The sequence below is a fragment of the Papaver somniferum genome, chromosome 9 (genome assembly GCF_003573695.1).
Source record: "Papaver somniferum cultivar HN1 chromosome 9, ASM357369v1, whole genome shotgun sequence".
Taxonomy (NCBI): Eukaryota; Viridiplantae; Streptophyta; class Magnoliopsida; order Ranunculales; family Papaveraceae; genus Papaver; species Papaver somniferum.
Genome location: NC_039366.1, coordinates 150353868 through 150374745, shown reverse-complemented (window position 1 = coordinate 150374745; position 20878 = coordinate 150353868).

The following is a 20878-nucleotide window of genomic DNA, read 5'->3' as shown; positions in this document are numbered from 1 at the left end:
AGGCAGTATGCCTGACAACACAATAGTGGTGTTGAGGAATTTGTACGTCTCAACACCAAGAGAAAGGTGTGTTAAGGAAACATGCCTGGCAACACAGTAGTGAGTGTTGAGGAATTTGCACGTCTAAACACTAAGAGAAAGGATGTGTTGAGGCATTATGCCTGGCAACACAGTGGCGAGTGTTGAAGAATTTTCCCGTCCCAACACTATGAGAAAGGATGTGTTGAGGAAGCATGCATGGCAACAGAGTGGTGAGTGTTGAGGAATATGCACGTCTTAACACTAAGAGAAAGGATGTGTTGAGGCAGCATACTTGGAAATACAGTTGTGGTGTAGAGGAATTTGCACGTCTCAACACTAAGAGGAAAACTTGTTGAGGCAGTATGCCTGACAACACAATAGTGGTGTTAAGAAATTTGTACGTCTCAACACTAAGAGTAGGGTGTGTTGAGGCAGCATACCTGGCAACACAGTAGCGAGTGTTGAGGAATTTGCACGTATCAACACTAAGATAAAGGATATGTTGAGGTAGCATGCCTGGCAACACAGTGGTGAGCGTTGAGGAATGTGCACGTCTCAACACTAATAGAAAGGATGCGTTGATGCAGCATGCCCGGAATCACAGTAGTGAGTGTTGAGGAATTTGCACGTCTCTATTGTATGTATTGTTAGTGCTCAATTTTGTATTTATTGTGTTCCTTTATGTCTTTGTAGGAATTCTTAGAGAAATAAGCTCTTGCGGCGATATTGGCTCAAAAAGTGGTGTTTTACACCCGAGGATAGAGTACTAAAGGCACCCTCGAAATGCACCGGAAGCGTCCCAGAAATGTGCCGGAGGAATCCAGAAAAATTACTATTTCCACCCCAATTGCTATTCGCACCCCCAGTTTGGATAGGGGGACACCATCTTCTTCATTTCAAAAACTGAATTTTGGCGGGAAAACGTGCATGAGAACTGGCAGAAGTTTGATCGAATTTTTTAACGTGTTATAGGGAGATTAAATGGCTGAGACTTGGCAGGAAGATGTGATTAAGCCTGAGGAAGATATTTTGGGTGTCGAGTCCGATCGAATTTGGCTAGAATCGTCTAGGAAATTCACGAGTTGGGAACAGGGCAGTTCATGTCTGTCACGGGTTTGAGAGAATTTTCGGAGGAATTCGAACGTGTTCTGATGATGCATGGAGGACTCTAAAAAACTTTTGGACCGTGTAGAAGACAATTAAGGTGAGTTTCCATGAAATTAACAGCTGCAGATACGTAATCGAAATAAAAAAGGAAAAAAAATATATTATGAACTGTCCGAGTAATGGAAGATTTTTGGGAGTTATTGCAAAGGATTTCGTCTACCTGTTGAGTATAAAAAGACTTCTGGGGTAGAGTAGAAGGCTGTCGAGAGTTGGGAGGAGAGGAGAGAAGGCTGCAGAGGGAGAATCACCATTTTTCTCTGCTGCTGCTGCTGCCATTGATGAAGAGGAAGAACATGAAGAACGGACCAGCAGAAGCAGTCGTTTATCAACAGTGAAACGACTCGCAACCGTGGGTCGCAGCACAGTCTAAACAGTAGCAGCACTTGTCATTTATCGTTCATTCTGAGACGCTTTTTGTGCGTCGCAGATTACAGTTTACACCATTTTCTCTTCTTCTCATCATTTGTAAATCATTTTTGAGCCATAATAAATTATTTTGAGAGCATTTATACTATGATGAGCTAATTCCCTCGTAACCAAGGCAATGGAGGAAGCTATTCACGCAACATAAATGGGTAACTATTTCATTTAATTATATAATTCACCTAATCACTGCTTTTGTGGAGTTTTAAATTGTTTGAATGATTGTCTTAATTATTTGTTATTCAGTTTGATAGGTTATGCTTGGTTTAATCTCTTGATAATCTATGCTTAAGGTTTACAAATAATGTTTGAGAATTTGTATGATTGATAGTGAATTAAAGATAAAAGAGGACTTAAGAATTGAATAGAGTTTTGAAATATTTATCATAATTTTGCGTAGTAGTGGAATCTAGTGTCTTGGTTACCCTCGCCCAAATTGTTAATATTTTGTATAATTTTTATTAAAGTCTAAAAAAATTATCCTTCACAAGTCCGAGAGTTTGAACCTCATTACTACAACCACGAAAAAAACTTTAATCATTTTGGCGCCGCCGACGCGGAATTGTGTTTAGGTAGAATTTTTTTTAGATTTATTTTTCTTTGTTCTTTTTACGTTCTTTGGGTATTTGTCTATGTGATACAGGTTTTGAGGCTTGGATTGAAAAAAAAAAAAAGAAGAAGAAGTTTTCAAAGATTTTTGGCGATTTCATAAAGACTAGGAGCAAAGCTTAAAGCAAAAAGAACAGAAAGAAGACGAAAGACTTTTTTTTATTATTATTATTTTTTTTAGATATTTTTTTTAATTTTTTTTTTTTTTTAGAAACTGTAATTAAAGTTTTTATTTTTGTAATCTTTTATTTTTGGACATTCTTTTTTTCCGGACATTGAACATTGGACATTTTTTTTAAACCCTACGGAAGGATTATATAATTAAAAAAAAATATTATATAAACTGTGTGCAGGGAAGGACGACGATTACTATATCGTCTCGGCCCCTCGGGTTCGCACACGGCATAGGAGTCGTGGCCCGAGTCGACGACAACGGTTCATCGCCCGTCTGGTGCGGGAGGTAAGTCCAATCGAAACACCCGTGAATCTCCTGCAAGCGGGTTACTGTCTGCCTTAAGGTGATAATTGTTTGAGGACGAACCGGACTGTCTTTATTTTCCTAGTAAAGGGAAAGGCCTGGCCTAAACAAGATAAGGGTTCGGATTTCATCACCGCTCCCTTCTTGCCCGCCTTAGGAAAACAAAACCTAACGCGAACCCAAGCTTAAAATTTGGAATAGAACGAGACCGATAGGGTAACTAGCTTAATAGGAAACTCGTTCGAAAAATATTGGTTGCTCTTTAAGCACACTCCAAAGTTCATGATGGTTTCTGTGAGTTGAATGCGTGACTGCGCCGCCTTGTGATAGCGGTGAGGCCTTGGGTATCAAAGATCCACTGAGCTTCCCTCGCCTCAATTCAACTTACTTTGACTCGGATTGATTCCAGAAGGGTTTGCTCAAATTGCAACGAATTCCCTTTCGAAAGATAGAAGCTGGTCTAGAAACAATCTAAGTGGAGCCATCATGCTTTTTGTTTGCTAGAAATCTTTAGGTTTGCTTTGGTGGAGTCGAGTCGGCCTTGTTTGTGATTGTATAGAATCCCTCTGTAGTTTATATTTCTTCGGTGATGAATCCTTTTGCGGAGACGCCACCTGCGATGACGTTGCGAGAATATATGTCTAGGAATTCTCGTTATCAAGAGACGTCTTCGGAAATGACTCTTGGTGAATATATGCGTGGGCAGCGATATATGGATACTCCAACTTTTATTGAGGAATCACCTCTAACGATCTATGAGAAATATTATAAACATAGACCATGTAGTTTGGAACAAAGATTGAGAATTCTTGAATTTCAAAAATTGTATCATGATGATGAGGATAGTGATGATGAAGAATCTGAAATATCTAGGCAGAGTAATCAGGAATTTGTTTCTCCAATTGAGCCTTATAATGATAATGTTATTTCTAGTTCAAATCCAAATAATTTTAATAATTATTCACCTATTCAAAAGGACGAGGATTTGACTAGAGATACCACAGTTTTAGACGAGGATTACGAAGCCGATAATGGTCTAGAGGAACGAGTTTATTCTGAGAATATTGTTTTAGAGTCTAGCGATTTAGAAACATTAGTCTTAGACGAAGAACATGAACTCGTAGAGATTTTAAATATGAGTAAAGATGCACCACCTGATAATAACTTAGAAGAATCAATTGACCATTTTCAAGAATCTAATGATCCAGAAATTAGGGAGATTGTGACTAGTCTAGCTAGAGACACTGAAAACTCTAAGTTTGGGGGTGATTATCACCTTCCTAGTGCCTTACCTTTAACTCTTATAAAGGTCCCTCACTTGGGACTTGACATATGTGCCTCAACCATTTTACAAGATTACCTTCATACTCGTTTTCCCGAACCTAATGATGTCCAGGAAGAAGTTCAGTCGTTAGAAACCCATCCTCTGGTTGATGTGGTTTGCCCAGGCTATGATCCCCAGATTGACTTTGTTTTCCCACCAAATAGTTTTCTTCCAACTGTGGGAACGTTTATATTCCAAATGTGTCGAATATTAAGTTGTGAGACTAAACCTAATTACTTTAGGAGATTAGGGTCGACACATCTGTTTAAGGAAGACCACCACTCTCTTTGTGGTCAGCTGTGTAAGTCAAATCTGATTGACTTTAAGGATCCCCATTTATTCAGGTTGTTATTATTTTTAATTGAGTTTTTCCAGACTTTTAAACCTGAACTGTTGGATCTTATCTATGAGGAAGTGCATCCAATGAAAATTTTCTATCAAGATCCTTTCATAGAACCTGAACCTGAACCACAATGGGACATAGGTATCTTCATCAGGAAACTAGATAAGGGTATGCAGTACATGTTCATTTCGTTGGTTCACTGTAGTTTCCTTTTGTCAGCTCTTTTTGGTTTTAAAGACCCACAGTTATTCCGGCTACTGTTATACGGTTCGAGTTGACTAAACCTTTCCCACGTCTGGCTGAAGACTTTAAACTTAGCACTTCTTGGGAGGTAACCCAATCTCGTGCAACATGGTAATATCTTTCCTTAACTCTTTCGCTTCAAATGGTAACAGTTTCTCCTTGTTCATGCTTTTAGTTTCATCTTTAGAACATTGAGGACAATGTTAGATTTAAGTTTGGGGGTATGGGAGAAACTTTTTAGTTGCAATAAATAAACTCTAGAGCCTAGAAATTTATGCGTATTTAGGATAGCACTAACCAATCTAAGTGGATGGAAACATTTTTGTTTTAGGAGTTGAGGAACCAATATGACTAGATGGAAACATCTATAGAGTCTATTCATAAAAGCACAGAGCTCAGGTGTTACAAATAACATGATAGTTTCGCCATATCTCGTCGAGTCCTTTTCACTTTCTATTTTTAGTTTTATTTTATTTCAAGTGATTTGGTGGGGCACACGATTCAAGTTGTTACCTTTGCTAGGGTGAAATAGAGTGACTGAGTTACCTTTTCAAAAAAAAAAAAAAAAAAATTTAGACCAGACCAGTAGACCAATCGGAATAAATACTAACACTTGGATAGCAATATGTGTGTGTTCTCCCTGTTTCCGTCGCCTAAGCAAGCGTGGAATGCAGGACCCGTGGGAACTATCGTGTCATCTGCTGACAAGAAGCATGCGCTTGGATCAAAAAGATCTATTCATGCCGTTAAGTTAAAAAAAAAAAAAATGGTTATTGTTCTGTGTAGTCAACTGCTGGTTCCCTTGTATTTGCCAGTTTGTTGATCTAGATTTAAGTTATTGGCCGCTGGTTCCCTTGTATATGCCAGTGTGTTAATATTAGTCAGACCGGTATCTCAGTCATTTAGGTTAGGTTCACCTTGGCAGAGGCCTTCAGACAGATATGGGAAACACCGTTCACTTTTCAACCATCTACATTTTTCTTTTTCCATCTTCTTAATCTTTTCATGTGATTAGTCTGACTCCGAGTATGATGTCCATCGTGAAACTATCTTAGTAGAGCTCTGTCACTTATATGAATTTTAGTATGCCTGAGTGCAAACTCGTGTACAACAATTGGAATTTCGCATCAGGGTTCTTCCTCTTAGAGTCAATAATTGTATGCCAACCAAGGAGGTTCTTTAGTGCTTTCCAAGGTTCTGCGTAGATAGCTAGGGTCTGGAGTATTGGTTTTTGTGGGTACACCTCTGATAAACCCACCCGAGATTAACTCGGTCATTTTTCAAGAATAAATTTTGTTCGAGGACTAGCAAATAATAAGTTTGGGGGTGTTGATAGACGCATTTATGTGTCTAATATGTCTCTATTGTATGTATTGTTAGTGCTCAATTTTGTATTTATTGTGTTCCTTTATGTCTTTGTAGGAATTCTTAGAGAAATAAGCTCTTGCGGCGATATTGGCTCAAAAAGTGGTGTTTTACACCCGAGGATAGAGTACTAAAGGCACCCTCGAAATGCACCGGAAGCGTCCCAGAAATGTGCCGGAGGAATCCAGAAAAATTACTATTTCCACCCCAATTGCTATTCGCACCCCCAGTTTGGATAGGGGGACACCATCTTCTTCATTTCAAAAACTGAATTTTGGCGGGAAAACGTGCATGAGAACTGGCAGAAGTTTGATCGAATTTTTTAACGTGTTATAGGGAGATTAAATGGCTGAGACTTGGCAGGAAGATGTGATTAAGCCTGAGGAAGATATTTTGGGTGTCGAGTCCGATCGAATTTGGCTAGAATCGTCTAGGAAATTCACGAGTTGGGAACAGGGCAGTTCATGTCTGTCACGGGTTTGAGAGAATTTTCGGAGGAATTCGAACGTGTTCTGATGATGCATGGAGGACTCTAACAAACTTTTGGACCGTGTAGAAGACAATTAAGGTGAGTTTCCATGAAATTAACAGCTGCAGATACGTAATCGAAATAAAAAAGGAAAAAAAAATATATTATGAACTGTCCGAGTAATGGAAGATTTTTGGGAGTTATTGCAAAGGATTTCGTCTACCTGTTGAGTATAAAAAGACTTCTGGGGTAGAGTAGAAGGCTGTCGAGAGTTGGGAGGAGAGGGGAGAAGGCTGCAGAGGGAGAATCACCATTTTTCTCTGCTGCTGCTGCCATTGATGAAGAGGAAGAACATGAAGAACGGACCAGCAGAAGCAGTCGTTTATCAACAGTGAAACGACTCGCAACCGTGGGTCGCAGCACAGTCTAAACAGTAGCAGCACTTGTCATTTATCGTTCATTCTGAGACGCTTTTTGTGCGTCGCAGATTACAGTTTACACCATTTTCTCTTCTTCTCATCATTTGTAAATCATTTTTGAGCCATAATAAATTATTTTGAGAGCATTTATACTATGATGAGCTAATTCCCTCGTAACCAAGGCAATGGACGAAGCTATTCACGCAACATAAATGGGTAACTATTTCATTTAATTATATAATTCACCTAATCACTGCTTTTGTGGAGTTTTAAATTGTTTGAATGATTGTCTTAATTATTTGTTATTCAGTTTGATAGGTTATGCTTGGTTTATCTCTTGATAATCTATGCTTAAGGTTTACAAATAATGTTTGAGAATTTGTATGATTGATAGTGAATTAAAGATAAAAGAGGACTTAAGAATTGAATAGAGTTTTGAAATATTTATCATAATTTTGCGAAGTAGTGGAATCTAGTGTCTTGGTTACCTCTTGCCCAAATTGTTAATATTTTGTATAATTATTTATTAAGTCTAAAAAAATTATCCTTCACAAGTCCGAGAGTTTGAACCTCATTACTACAACCACGAAAAAAAACTTTAATCAGGAAGCATGCCTGGAAACACAGTGGCGAGTGTTAAGGAATTTGCGCGTCTCAACACTAATACAAAGGATGTTGAAGCAGCATGCCTGGCAACACAGTAGTGAGTGTTAAGGAATTTGCACGTCTCAACACTAAGAGAAAGGATGTGTTGAGCAAGCATGCCTGGCAACACAGTGGTGAGTGTTGAGGAATTTGCACGTCTCAACACTAAGATAAAGGATGTGTTGAGGCAGCATGCTTGGAAATACAATTTTGGTGTTTACGAATTTGCACGTATCAACACTAAGAGGAAAACTTGTTGAGGCAGTATGCTTGACAACACAATAGTGGTGTTGAGAAATTAGTACATCTCAACACCAAGAGTAGGGTGTGTTGAGGCAGCATACCTGGTAACACAGTAGTGAGTGTTGAGGAATTTGCACGTCTCAACACTAAGAGAAAGGATGTGTTGAGGCAGCATGTCTGGTAACACAGTGGTGAGTGTTGAGGAATTTGTACGTCTCAACACGAATAGAAAGGATGCGCTGAGGCAACATGCCTGGCAACACAGTAGTGGTGTTGAGGAATTTGCGCGTCTCAACACCAAGAGGAGGGTGTGTTGAGGTAGCATGCCTGACAACACAGTAGTGAGTGTTAAGGAATTTCCATGTCTCAACACTAAGAGAAAGGATGTGTTGAGGCAGCATGCCTGACAACACAGTTGTGATGTTGAGGAATTTGCACGTCTCAACACTAATAGAAAAACGTGTTGAGGCAGTATGCCTGATAACACAATAGTGTTGTTGAGAAATTTGTACGTCTCAGCACCAAGAGGAGGGTGTGTTGAGGCAGCATGCCTGGCAACACATTAGTGAGTGTTGAGGAATTTGCACGTCTCAACACTAAGAGAAAGGATGTGTTGAGGCAGCATGCCTGGCAACACAACAGTGGTGTTGAGGAATTTGTGCGTCTCAACACCAAGAGGAGGGTGTGTTGAGGCGGCATGCCTGGCAACACAGTAGTGAGTGTTGAGGAATTTTCACGTCTCAACACTAAGAGAAAGGATTGTTGAGGCATTATGCCTGGCAACACATTTGTGGTGTGGAGGAATTTGCACGTCTCAACACTAAGAGGAAAAAGTATTGAGGAAGTATGCCTGACAACACAATAGTGATGTTGAGGAATTTGTACGTCTCAACACCAAGAGGAGGGTGTGTTGAGGCAGCATGCCTGGCAACACAGTAGTGAGTGTTGAGGAATTTGCACGTCTCAACACTAAGAGAAAGGATGTGTTGAGGCAGCATGCCTGGCAACACAGTGGTTAGTGTTGAGGAATTTGCACGTCTCAACACTAAGAGAAAGGATGTGTTGAGGCAGCATGCCTGGAAACACAACAGTGGTGGTGAGGAATTTGTGCGTCTCAACACCAAGAGGAGGGTGTGTTGAGGCGGCATGCCTGGCAACACAGTAGTGAGTGTTGAGGAATTTGCATGTCTCAACACTAAGAGAAAGTATTGTTGAGGCATCATGCCTGGCAACACAGTTGTGGTGTTGAGGAATTTTCACGTCTCAACACTAAGAGGTAAACGTGTTGAGGCTGTATGCCTAACAACACATGTAGTTGCAGGAAATCCCGCAACACACCCCCTATAATATCATGATAATAATTTCTAGATCTAAACTTATTTGATATGAAAATAAAGATAAAGATAATGAAAATAGAAAATAAGACACAAGATTTACGTGGTTCGATCAATGTAATCTACATCCACGGGGTTAGGGATCTTCACTATAATTGTTTGTAATTACATATGGATTACAATTGAGACTCCATTAATGAGTATTTGGAGCTCTTGGTTGAAGAAGGAAGAAGAAGATAATAATAATCCAGTTCTCTTTTTCTCTCTTCTACCTTTTCTTTATATAGGATTCTACCTAGTGGGTGACAGCTCATATTTCCTTTTATTTCATATTTCCTTTTATTTCCTATTTCCTTTTATTTCTTACCCTCCTGCGACGTTATCGCACAGCCTTTTATGAATCTCGCACACTTACAAATACTTGTGCGATATTTGGATCCTACATCTTGACTCTTTTTTCTTGAATATTGCTTGAAGAGCGATCTTCAGGAAAAAAATCAGTTGTTGTAGTTGTAGGAGCGAGATACGTGTTGTTGGAGTAGTCTTTGATCTTTGTTGATGAAGGAACGAGCGAAAGAATACTGGACTTGAAAAGTACGTACTTTCCTCTATTATTTTGTGAAGTTCCGGAGCGTTGCGAAGTAAATAATAAGTATCAACCCTTGAAGTATAAGAAGTATGAAGTATCCTTGAAGAAATATAAGAAGTACTCAATCCTCGAAATATATAAGAAGTATTCGTCCTTGAATGAGAATAATAAGTATTGCCTCTATTCTTGCGAAATTATTACTCCATTTTTGGTGAGGATTCTTGTTGTTCATTAGTGAACGTCCATTTTGGAAATGATTCTTGTCGAGGAAATAAAGAACATAAAATGTTTTCTTGGTAATCCCTAGTTGCCTCTGTTCTTTATCTATGAGGGTAGAATCCTTGAGAAAATGTTGAATGTGCGAATTGTTTCTTCATTCTTATCTTGCCTCAGTCTCATGTTTTGTGCTCATGCGATAATATAATCTCTTCAATTTGCTTATAATTGTGCGAAATAATTGAGCGAGATAATCACATCATTCGGAAGAATCACATTCTGCGAAATTTTAACACATTCTACGAAATTTTGAATCATTCTGCGAAATTATGAATCATTATGTGAAGTTCTGAATAATCTTGCGAAATTCTGAATAATTCTACTAAATTCTGCGATATTATTGCCAAATTCTGCAATATTATTCCGTGCAGTTTTGTAAAGTACTTGTGCGAATATAATGCTTATGTGATGATTATTTTCTGAAATGTGTATGCGATGTTTATGCCATGAAATGCTTGTGAAATGTTTTTATGATGCGAGTATGATGCTTGTATGATGAGAATGCTTATCTATTGCAATGTATAGTTAATGTTTGTGTTACTTAACTCATTTGGCGTCTAAAATTGATGTAGCTTTAAATTATTTCCACTCTTCTTTTCTCTGACTTTTTCTTTAGTGTATGCATTCCTCTTCGTGTAGTTATTGTTCCTCACAAGTTCTTACTTGTGTTTCATCTTTCCTCTTTCCTGCACTATTAGCATCTCATAACAGTATGATCATAATATCAAGTCTGCGGCATTTTCATTGCCTCAGTTTCATTTCCATGTACATATTCGCAAGCTTATTTGCTTACATATAATCATCTTCGCAATTTTATTTGCGTACCCTCTTCTGTGGTCTTATTTTGCCTTCCTAGTTAAAGGTCTTATTATGCCACCTCTTGTCATTGCGACAAAATCGCAGGACGTCTTTGCACTTTCATGCAAAAACCCATTGATTTTGCCTTAACTTTTTCTTTTGTATTATTGCCTCTTCAGGATTGTTGCGGCAATATGACAGGCCTAAATATTCTTGCGAAAATAAAGCCCCATGACATTGCCGTCTTGCGACGAAATCGCAGGACGTCCTTACACTTTCATGTACTGACTCATTGATCTCGTCTTATCTTTCTCTTTTGTATTATTGCCTCTTCAGGATTGTTGCACAAATATGACAAGCCTTGATACTCCCGTGAGTAAGAAGCCTCATGACATTTGCGTCTTAAGACACTTATCAGCTCCCTAATGGAGGGTGCCGCCCTTATCTCCCCCCTGGTTGCCCCTTCAAGGAGGCGTACTTCTACCATACAAGGTTAGATCCTCTCATCCAGTCCTAACAACAACCAGTTGTTTACGCAGCCTCTTATCCCTTTTGCCTATATGGTTTATGGTTACGAGACTACACCCTAAGTGGGGTTTTCTTCGGGCTGAGTGCATCATTTGCCAAGACTTTTCAAGAGTGGTAAAGAGGCTCCAACGCCTGATAGGATCCGGAGATACCTATTTATATAAACCGCAATCGCACGGTGTCTAACTAGTAGACAGAGGCAAGTACGGGTCGTTCCCACGAGGAGTGGTGGAAATACTATAACCAATATTTCTAATAAATTAACCGACAATGATGTTTTTGGATTTTTAGAATTAAGGATTTAAAAGGAACGAAACAAAAGAAACTAAGATTAAAACACAATGAGAAGGAGTCTGTAACTAGGATGTATGAATTCCACTACTATTTGTAATTTTGCACCGAAAAGAACTCTAATTCCAAATATGTGTTTATAGCTTTGTTCTATTGCAACACCTATTATTGATATAATTTCCGATCATAAACTCGCATCTCCTAAGTATAGCCCATCAAATTTCTAAGCATGACCTATCAAATTATAATGACGAGAGAATTATCGAAAACATAATTTATAGATTCACAATTATTATTTGCTTCGTCTAAGCATAACCCATCAAAAGAATCAACCTAAGCATGGATTATCAAATACTAACACATAAAATTGTAACCTACATGAATTAATGAACTTAGGCTATTGTGTCGTACAAAACCGGTGAGGCAACAACATGTATTCTTTGTAAAATCAATAAACCATAATTATTGGATTTCAAAATTCAATTCATATAGCCTAATACCAAATTATTCAAAATCGATTCAAATGGTCTTAATGGTAGACGTAGTTTTCTCCATAAAACCCTAACTACAAAAGGATTAGAACATATCAAAGGATTTCTTAAAACCCATCAAAAATGATAACAAAAAAGGAAGGATAAAACCCATATCGCCTTCGTCGTCTCTTGTTCTTGTGTTCTAAGAACTCCTCCGCAGCCGCCCACCTTCTCTCTTTCTCCAAGTTGCGTCTCCTCTAGCCTCTGTCACCGGCCTCTCCCCTTTCTTCTGTTTCTGTTCGTTTTATATAGTCCGCTGAGAAGAGTTCAAATGAAAACCTAGCAAATGCCAAGGCCCAGCCCACTTCTCTTGCCGCACTTAACCCACATCACCGGATTCTAATGAAACCACTGCCGAAGTCCAACCACTGCCTAACTCCGTGACTAACCACAATCAGATGCCATAAGAGCTTGGCTGACTATCTACCACGACCAACACCGGTACGATAATACGAAACCCATTTAGCCAACGGACACCTTCTTTCACCGATAGTACGATCAACTCCGGCAACACACAGGAACCCCAAGTTTCTTCTCCAGAATTTCAGTTGACAACCAACACCGGCGACTGCCAGCTCTCCGTTCCTGCCTTTCTTCTCCTTCTCGAGCTCAAAATCCTTATACTGATTCACATATATGAACAGTAGCAAACAAATCTCCATAATCAGTCCGGTCTCCTAATTCCTCCACTCTTTACTTCTGACCCAGAATAATTCTTCTTTCAAGCACTGTATCGAATAACTGAAGTGCAATTTCAGTGCGTAAGGAGCTGCCTTCTTGCTGATTTCTGAGATCCTCCTTACAACTTTCTTCACCTGCAAATACGAGATTCATCTACACCATACATTCATGATCATGTATAACCTCTCACAACACCGTAATCTCAGTCGCATGCCACCTCAAACCAGCGCACAAAGTGACTTCTCAGTGTTGTTTTCTCAGTTCACAACCACCATTCCCTTGCAAATCGATTATGGCCATTACCACCAGCTGCCGTTAATTACTGCGACCGAAATTCAATCACATCAATAAACCCTCAAAACTCCCACGAGATTAGGAATTCGAGAATCACCACTGCCTGGGTTTCAGCTTTTATTTGAACTCCAATTCAATCCATATACCCAATTAAGCCGTCGGTTTTAAGAAACCCAATTCGTCTCTGCCACCATCTATCACCACCAATTCAGCCATCTTGAGTCGAATCAAACAGCACCTTCAAGTTCTGAGTCAGGGAGTAGAACTCGAGCTTCTCATAAGACCCATCCTCGTTCAACCGATTTGTCTTCAAATCGAAACCCCTACTTAGATCCAGAGAACTTGAAAGGAAAACAAATTTTCTTTCTCTTGGAACCAAGAAAAGGATATGCTGCAGAGGAAAGCTGGACACGTTGTCCTATAGTGCAGCTCACGTGTTATGACGAAGAAATTACTTTTCTTTTGTGGCACCGCCAAATGACTTTAGTGGTGCTGATATATAAAAATACCGGGCCACCAAATTTGGTGATCTTTATTGCGAACACCAATTAGCCTGTGTCATTTATTCATCGAGTGAGCAAAACTGTTTGTACTTTCTACAAAAGCATTAAAAGAGTGTTATTAGCTAAAATATCGAGTCCTATCTAATATAATATGGGTATAAAATGTAGCACTGACGTGCTTATCAACGCTCCCCGCACTCTTGACTCAACCGTGTACCTCGGCGCCTTGATCGATTTATGCCGTAGAGACCCCTAATCGTCCAACCTAAATCAAAAGCTTAGGTTGAAAATCCAAGGTACCTCTCCTGGGTGGGCTTTATTGACCCCAAATCTCCATGACTCAGGTTCCAGGGGCGGTGTAACCTTTTCGCTGAGTCATGCAACAGGTACCCCCTTCTATGACGTATTTTATGTCTTACATTTGCCTCTTGCGAAATTTTATTCGCGAACTAGGGTGTACGCCATAAAGGTTCGCCCCATTATAATCTTAGATTTTTATGGATCTTAGATTGTCTCTTGCGAAATTTTCGCGTTTCTTTACTCTTTCATTCATTCTTTCATTTCTGTCATTTCTTTCATTCATTCTTTCATTCTCATAATATCATATCATTCGAAGCAAAGCAAATATTCAATAGAAATTCTAATACATTGTAATTCTGAAATCTTTGTAATTATGAAATTTTTGTAATTCTGCGATTGTATCGCGTTTTGTAAATAAAAAAAATATTTCATTCTGTAAAAGAAATATTCTGGAAAAATATATAAATTGAATTTTCTCGGTTTTTTGTAATTTTGAAATCTTTGTAGTCCTGCGATTGTATCGCTTTTTGTCAATCAAATCAAAAATCTTTTATTTTCTATAAGTAAAATAAAATGTTCAAGGAAGTGGTACTTAGCTTTCATGTGATTTGTTGTTGCTGTCATCTCGCGCGAAGTACATGGTTTGCTTGCGAAATTAGCATCCTTGAAATGTATAAATGCCGCACAAAATAAATGTGCGAGAAGCAATAATTGATCCTGCGACCTGCTGCTTGCATTCATGCCTCTTGACCAACTGTGCTAGTTTTCTTGTATGCGAAATTCCTGTGCGAAGCTGACCTTCTTCTCTTGTTTGCGGAGGAATGAAATTCTTTGTAAAAATGGAAATTCAAAAATACGCAGAAGATGGGATTCGAACTTGCGTCTTCAAGCTCATTGACTACACCCTGAACCATCTGTACTGACCTTCATTTGTGTTAGTTTGGTAAACTTTGCATATCTTATTCTTTTGTAATCGTTCTTTGTATATATTTTTTTTTGTCTTTCTTTTCTTCTCTTGTGTAGGTGATATTTCTCCATTAGTTACTTACTCTTTTGCTTTCTCTCCCTTAACTTTTCGTGCTTCCTTGATGAACTTTCTTTGCTGAGACTTTTCATCCCTTATCTGTTCATGGCAGAAGTTTATGTGATGATGAAACAAGAGCATCTATTGCATCTTGTTTTGTGTGATTGTTCATGGTAGAAAACTACTGCATTTTGTTTTGCGAAATTCGCATAGCTCATTTGGATGACTCCTTTTATAAGTTGTCCCTCTTTGCGAGATGATCTGTTTCGGGTGTTTATTTCGCAAGTTTATTCCTTCGAAAATAATCCTTTTCTTGCCAATTAATCTTTACTGAGCTGATGGTGAATTTCGTCTACTGCTTGACCAAGTCATGTTTCTCTTGATGTTTTGCTGGTGATATGGTTGTTTTGGTGCGAGTTAATCTATCTCTGCTCTACTTATCTTCGTTGTGTTTGGCTTGCAACTAGCTCCATTTGGACTTGAATGTCCTCTTTAATTGTTTCCGTTATTGAGCCATATGATTGTTCAGCTCGATTTCATCTCCTATTGATATATACATGCCCCTGTGAGTACCATTAGCTGTTAATAATTGTCATGTGAAGCCTAATACAAATCATAAAACCCTAATTTGAATTTGCGACATTATCTGATATACTCTACGTAATTTTTAAAGTCAAAGGTGGTAAAAGAAAGAATACGTCCCTCTCAATAGTTCTACTCGTTTCCTTCGGATTTGTGGTTGATCTTTTCTAGTGAACCAACTACGTATGCAAGTAACTCTAACGATTTGAATGGATTTTCTTCTCTGAATTGATAGATGTTCCGAACTGGATAGGTGATGAAGAAAAGCACTCTAGCGAAGTACACTGATTCGTTGAGTCTGTCTTGTGAAGTAAATTTTGAATATATTATCTCTTTTCTTCGCTGGTTAGTTCCGATTTTATTTTCGCCAAAGTTGTTTGTTGACGAAGAAAGTTTTGCTTCTGAACTTCTGTCTTTGTTCATTGTCCTTCTAGTTTGGATAACATTGCTTTATCTTTTCGAATTATCTTGTCACTTCGCAGGATCTTATTTCGCCATTCTGTGTTGATTTCTTTGCCTTTAGCAACGATATACATAGACTAGTAGTTTCTTTTAATCGTAATCTCTTGGAACTGGTTGAGGTTCGTTTTATGTTGTGTTTTGTGCATTTTTCCCCTGTTAAATAATATCACACAAAGTCACGAAGTTACAATCTCGCCAAGCAAATATAGATACAATCCTGAATGCTTCATGTTGAATTCTGCTCGAATTGATTTGCCTGGCAATTTAACTTAAGATTTCATCTTCGCGGATTCATTTAAAACTCGTTGCCTTTTTAAGAAGATGTCATTTTCTCCTCTTCTGAAGCTATTCTTGCGAAAGAAAATTTTATTATTTCGCCAGTGACCATGGTTGGCAATGAAAATCGCTGAAGAGGTTGATCGAGGTGATCTGTTCGTGCTCTAGAGGTTTGATGATCTCTCCTAGGTTTGTAGACTATTCTTCTTGCTGCTCTTTCTTCGTCCCTGCTATTCGATGTAACTCCTGTTCTTTAAAACCTTGTTTTCAAGATGATGGGATTAATCTCTGCTGCTCTTCTTTAATATCTCTTGTGCGAATTTATAGCACAATACAGTCCTTCTCATGTAGATATAATTGCCCTGTTCGTTCTTTATATGCGATTAGTTAGGTTAGTAATGGGCTGTCGGAGTTGTTTTCTTCGCATACTCTTCTTCTTTTCGCTTGTTAAATTTCTCCGCGTTGCTGACTCGAATGCCCTTTTATATCTCCCTTCACACTATCTCTTGTTCAAGGCTAATTGGTGTCCCATCTCAGCTTGCTATTTCTTCGCAGCTGCTTCTTCAAATTTGATCTCCTGTTTACACCTGATATATAAACAAACTACTCCATCTCTTTGTTATGCTCTCATTGTTCTTCCATCTCTGTGATTTCATCATCCTTTTTTTCTTTTGGCCTTTGTCTTCGCACCGCTGATAGGACAACTCATTTGTATGCAGTTATGAAGTATGTTGTCTTCTCCTTGGTCGTTCTTCAATATCTCTTGTGCGAATTTGCAGCACAGTCCGATCCTCTTCCTTACTGTGGTTGTTCCTTTTTCATTTTCGTCAAGTGTAGGGACTTTGAACCTATCTTTGAAGTCACCTTTGCTTTATTTTACTCTGTCAGAATCCAGCCCCTTGTCTTTGCAAGTAGCAAGTCCATAAAAGGTTAAGTAATATTCTAACTCCTTTTAATTCGTATGACTTCTTCCCTTTATGTTCGCATGGAGCAAGTCCTTATGTTCGCTGCAAAATAATTCTTCTCTGAAAAATAATTCCTCCCATTCTTTTGTAATTTCCCATCATCAGTCCAACTAGCCTTTGCTGGTCTCCTGTTTCATCATCAGTCCAAGCTTGCCAGATCCGAAAGTTGAACACAAAATCACAAATATGAGGAATCAATTCGGTTTTTCGAACGAGTTGTTGAGGCAGTTTGATTAGATCTTTCTCCAATCGATGACGCTGGTTGTTTATCTGAAATCATGAGATTTTGTTGTATTTTCCATAATCTCCCTTAAATCTCATATATCCAGCGTAATCTCTCACCAATAATTGTTAATTTCTTTGATTCTTCTTCAATCAAACAAGCAGGTCCTTGTTTCTAGCGCCATTATGTAGTTGCAGGAAATCTCACAACACACCCCCTATAATATCATGATAATAATTTCTAGATCTAAACTTATTTGATATGAAAATAAAGATAAAGATAATGAAAATAGAAAATAAGACACAAGATTTACGAGGTTCGATCAATGTGATCTACATCCACGGGGTTAGGGATCTTCACTATAATTGTTTGTAATTACATATGGATTACAATTGAGACTCCATAAATGAGTATTTGGAGCTCTTGGTTGAAGAAGGAAGAAGAATATAATAATAATCCAGTTCTCCCTTTCTCTCTCATACCTTTCTCTTTATATAGGATTCTACTTAGTGGGTGACAGCTCATATTTCCTTTTATTTCATATTTTCTATTTCCTTTTATTTCTTATCCTCCTGCGACGTTATCGCACATCCTCTTATGAATATCGCACACTTATAAATACTTGTGCGATATTTGGATCCTACAACACAATAGTGATGTTGAGGAATTTGCGCGTGTCAACACCAAGAGGAGGGTGTGTTGAGGCAGCATGCCTGGCAACACAGTAGTGAGTGTTGAGGAATCTGCACGTCTCAACACTAAGAGAAAGGATGTGTTGAGGCAGCATGCCTGGCAACAGTTATGGTGTTGAGGAATTTGCACGTTTCAACACTAAGAGGAACACGTGTTGAGGCAGTATGCCTGAAAACACAATAGTGGTGTTGAGGAATTTGTTCGTCTCATAATCAAGAGGAGGGTGTGTTGAGGCACAATGCCTGGCAACATGAATGCCTGGTAACACAGTAGTGGTGTTGAGGAATTTGTGCATCTCAACACCAAGAGGAGGGTGTGTTGAGGCAACATTCCTGGCAACACAACAGTGGTGTTGAGGAATTTGAGCGTCTCAACACCAAGAGGGGAGGGGGGGGTGTTAAGGCAGCATGCCTGGCAACACAGTAGTGAGTGTTGAGGAATTTTCACATCTCAGCACTAAGATAAAGGATGTGTTGAGGCAGCATGCTTGGCAACACAGTAGTGGTGTTGTGGAATTTGTGCGTTTCAACAACAAGAGGAGGGTGCGTTGAGGCAGCATGCCTGGAAACACACCAGTGGTGTTGAGGAATTTGCGCGTCTCAACACCAAGAGGAAGGTGTGTTGAGGCAGCATGCCTGAAAACACAGCAGTGGTGTTGAGGAATTTGCGCATCTCAACACCAAGAGGAGGGTGTGTTGAGGCAGGATGCCTGGAAACACAATAGTGAGTGTTGAGGAATTTGCACGTCTCAACACTAAGAGAAAGGATGTGTTGAGGCAGCATGCCTAGAAACACGGTTGTGGTGTTGAGAAATTTGCACGTCTCAACACTAACAGGAAAACGTGTTGAGGCAGTATGCCTGACAACACAATAGTGGTGTTGAGGAATTTGTACGTCTCAACACCAAGAGAAAGGTGTGTTGAGGAAACATGCCTGGCAAAACAGTAGTGAGTGTTGAGGAATTTGCACGTCTAAACACTAAGAGAAAGGATGTGTTGAGGCATTATGCCTGGCAACACAGTGGCGAGTGTTGAAGAATTTGCCCGTCTCAACACTATGAGAAAGGATGTGTTGAGGAAGCATGCATGGCAACACAGTGGTGAGTATTGAGGAATATGCACGTCTTAACACTAAGAGAAAGGATGTGTTGAGGCAGCATACTTGGAAATACAGTTGTGGTGTAGAGGAATTTGCACGTCTCAACACTAAGAGGAAAACTTGTTGAGGCAGTATGCCTGACAACACAATATTGGTGTTAAGAAATTTGTACGTCTCAACACTAAGAGTAGGGTGTGCTGAGGCATCATACCTGGCAACACAGTAGCGAGTGTTGAGGAATTTGCACGTATCAACACTAAGAGAAAGGATGTGTTGAGGTAGCATGCCTGGCAACACAGTGGTGAGTGTTGAGGAATGTGCACGTCTCAACACTAATAGAAAGGATGCGTTGATGCAGCATGCCCGGCATCACAGTAGTGAGTGTTGAGGAATTTGCACGTCTCAACACTAAGACAAAGGATGTGTTGAGGCAGCATGCCTGACAACACAGTTGTGATGTTTTTAAATTTAAACGTCTTAACACTAAGAGGAAAACGTGTTGAGGCAGTATGCCTGACAACACAATAGTGGTGTTGAGGAATTTGTACGTCTCAACATCAAGAGGAGGGAGTGTTGAGGCAGCATGCCTGGAAACACAGTAGTGAGTGTTGAGGAATTTGCACGTATCAACACTAAGAGAAAGGACGTGTTGAGGCAGCATGCCTGGAAACAAAGTGGCGAGTGTTGAGGATTTTCACGTCAAAACACTAATAGAAAGGATGTGTTGAGAAAGCATGCCTGGCAACACAATAGTGAGTGTTGAGGAATTTGGACGTCTCAACACTAAGAGAAAGGATGTGTTGAGGCAGGATGCCTGGCAACACAGTGGTGAGTGTTGAGGAATTTGCACGTCTCAACACTAATAGAAAGGATATGTTGAGGCAGCATGCTTGGCAACACAGTAGTGGTGTTGAGGAATTTGCGCGTCTCAACACCAAGAGGAGGGTGTGTTGAGGAAGCATGCCTGGAAATACAGTAGTGAGTGTTGAGGAATTTGCCCGTCTCAACACTAAGAGAAAGGATGTGTTGAGGCAGCATGCCTGGAAACACTTCTGGTGTTGAGGAATTTGCACGTCTCAACACTAAGAGGAAAACATGTTGAGGTAGTATGCCTGACTACACAATAGTGGTGTTGAGGAATTTGTTCGTCTTATAATCAAGAGGAGGGTGTGTTGAGGCACAATGCCTGGAAACATACATGCCTGGCAACGCAGTAGTGGCGTTGAGGAATTTGTGCTTCTCAACACCAAGAGGAGGGTGTGTTGAGGCAGCATGCCTGGCAACACAGCAGTGGTGTTGTGGAATTTGCGCGTCTCAACACCAAGAGGAGGGTGTGTTGAGGCATCATGCCTGGCAACACAGTAGTAAGTGTTGAGGAATTTGGGAATCTCAACACTAAGAGAAAGGATGTGTTGTGGCAACATGCCTACCAACACAGTAGTGGTGTTGAGGAATTTGTGCGTCTCAACACCAAGAGGAGGGTGTGTTGAGGCAGCATGCCTGGCAACACAGCAGTGGTGTTGAGGAATTTGCGCGTCTCAACACCAAGAGGAGGGTGTGTTGAGGCAGCATGCCTGGAAACACAGTAGTGAGTGTTGAGGAATTTGCACGTCTCAACACTAAGAGAAAGGATATGTTGAGGCAGCATGCATGGAAACACAATTGTGGTGTTGAGGAAT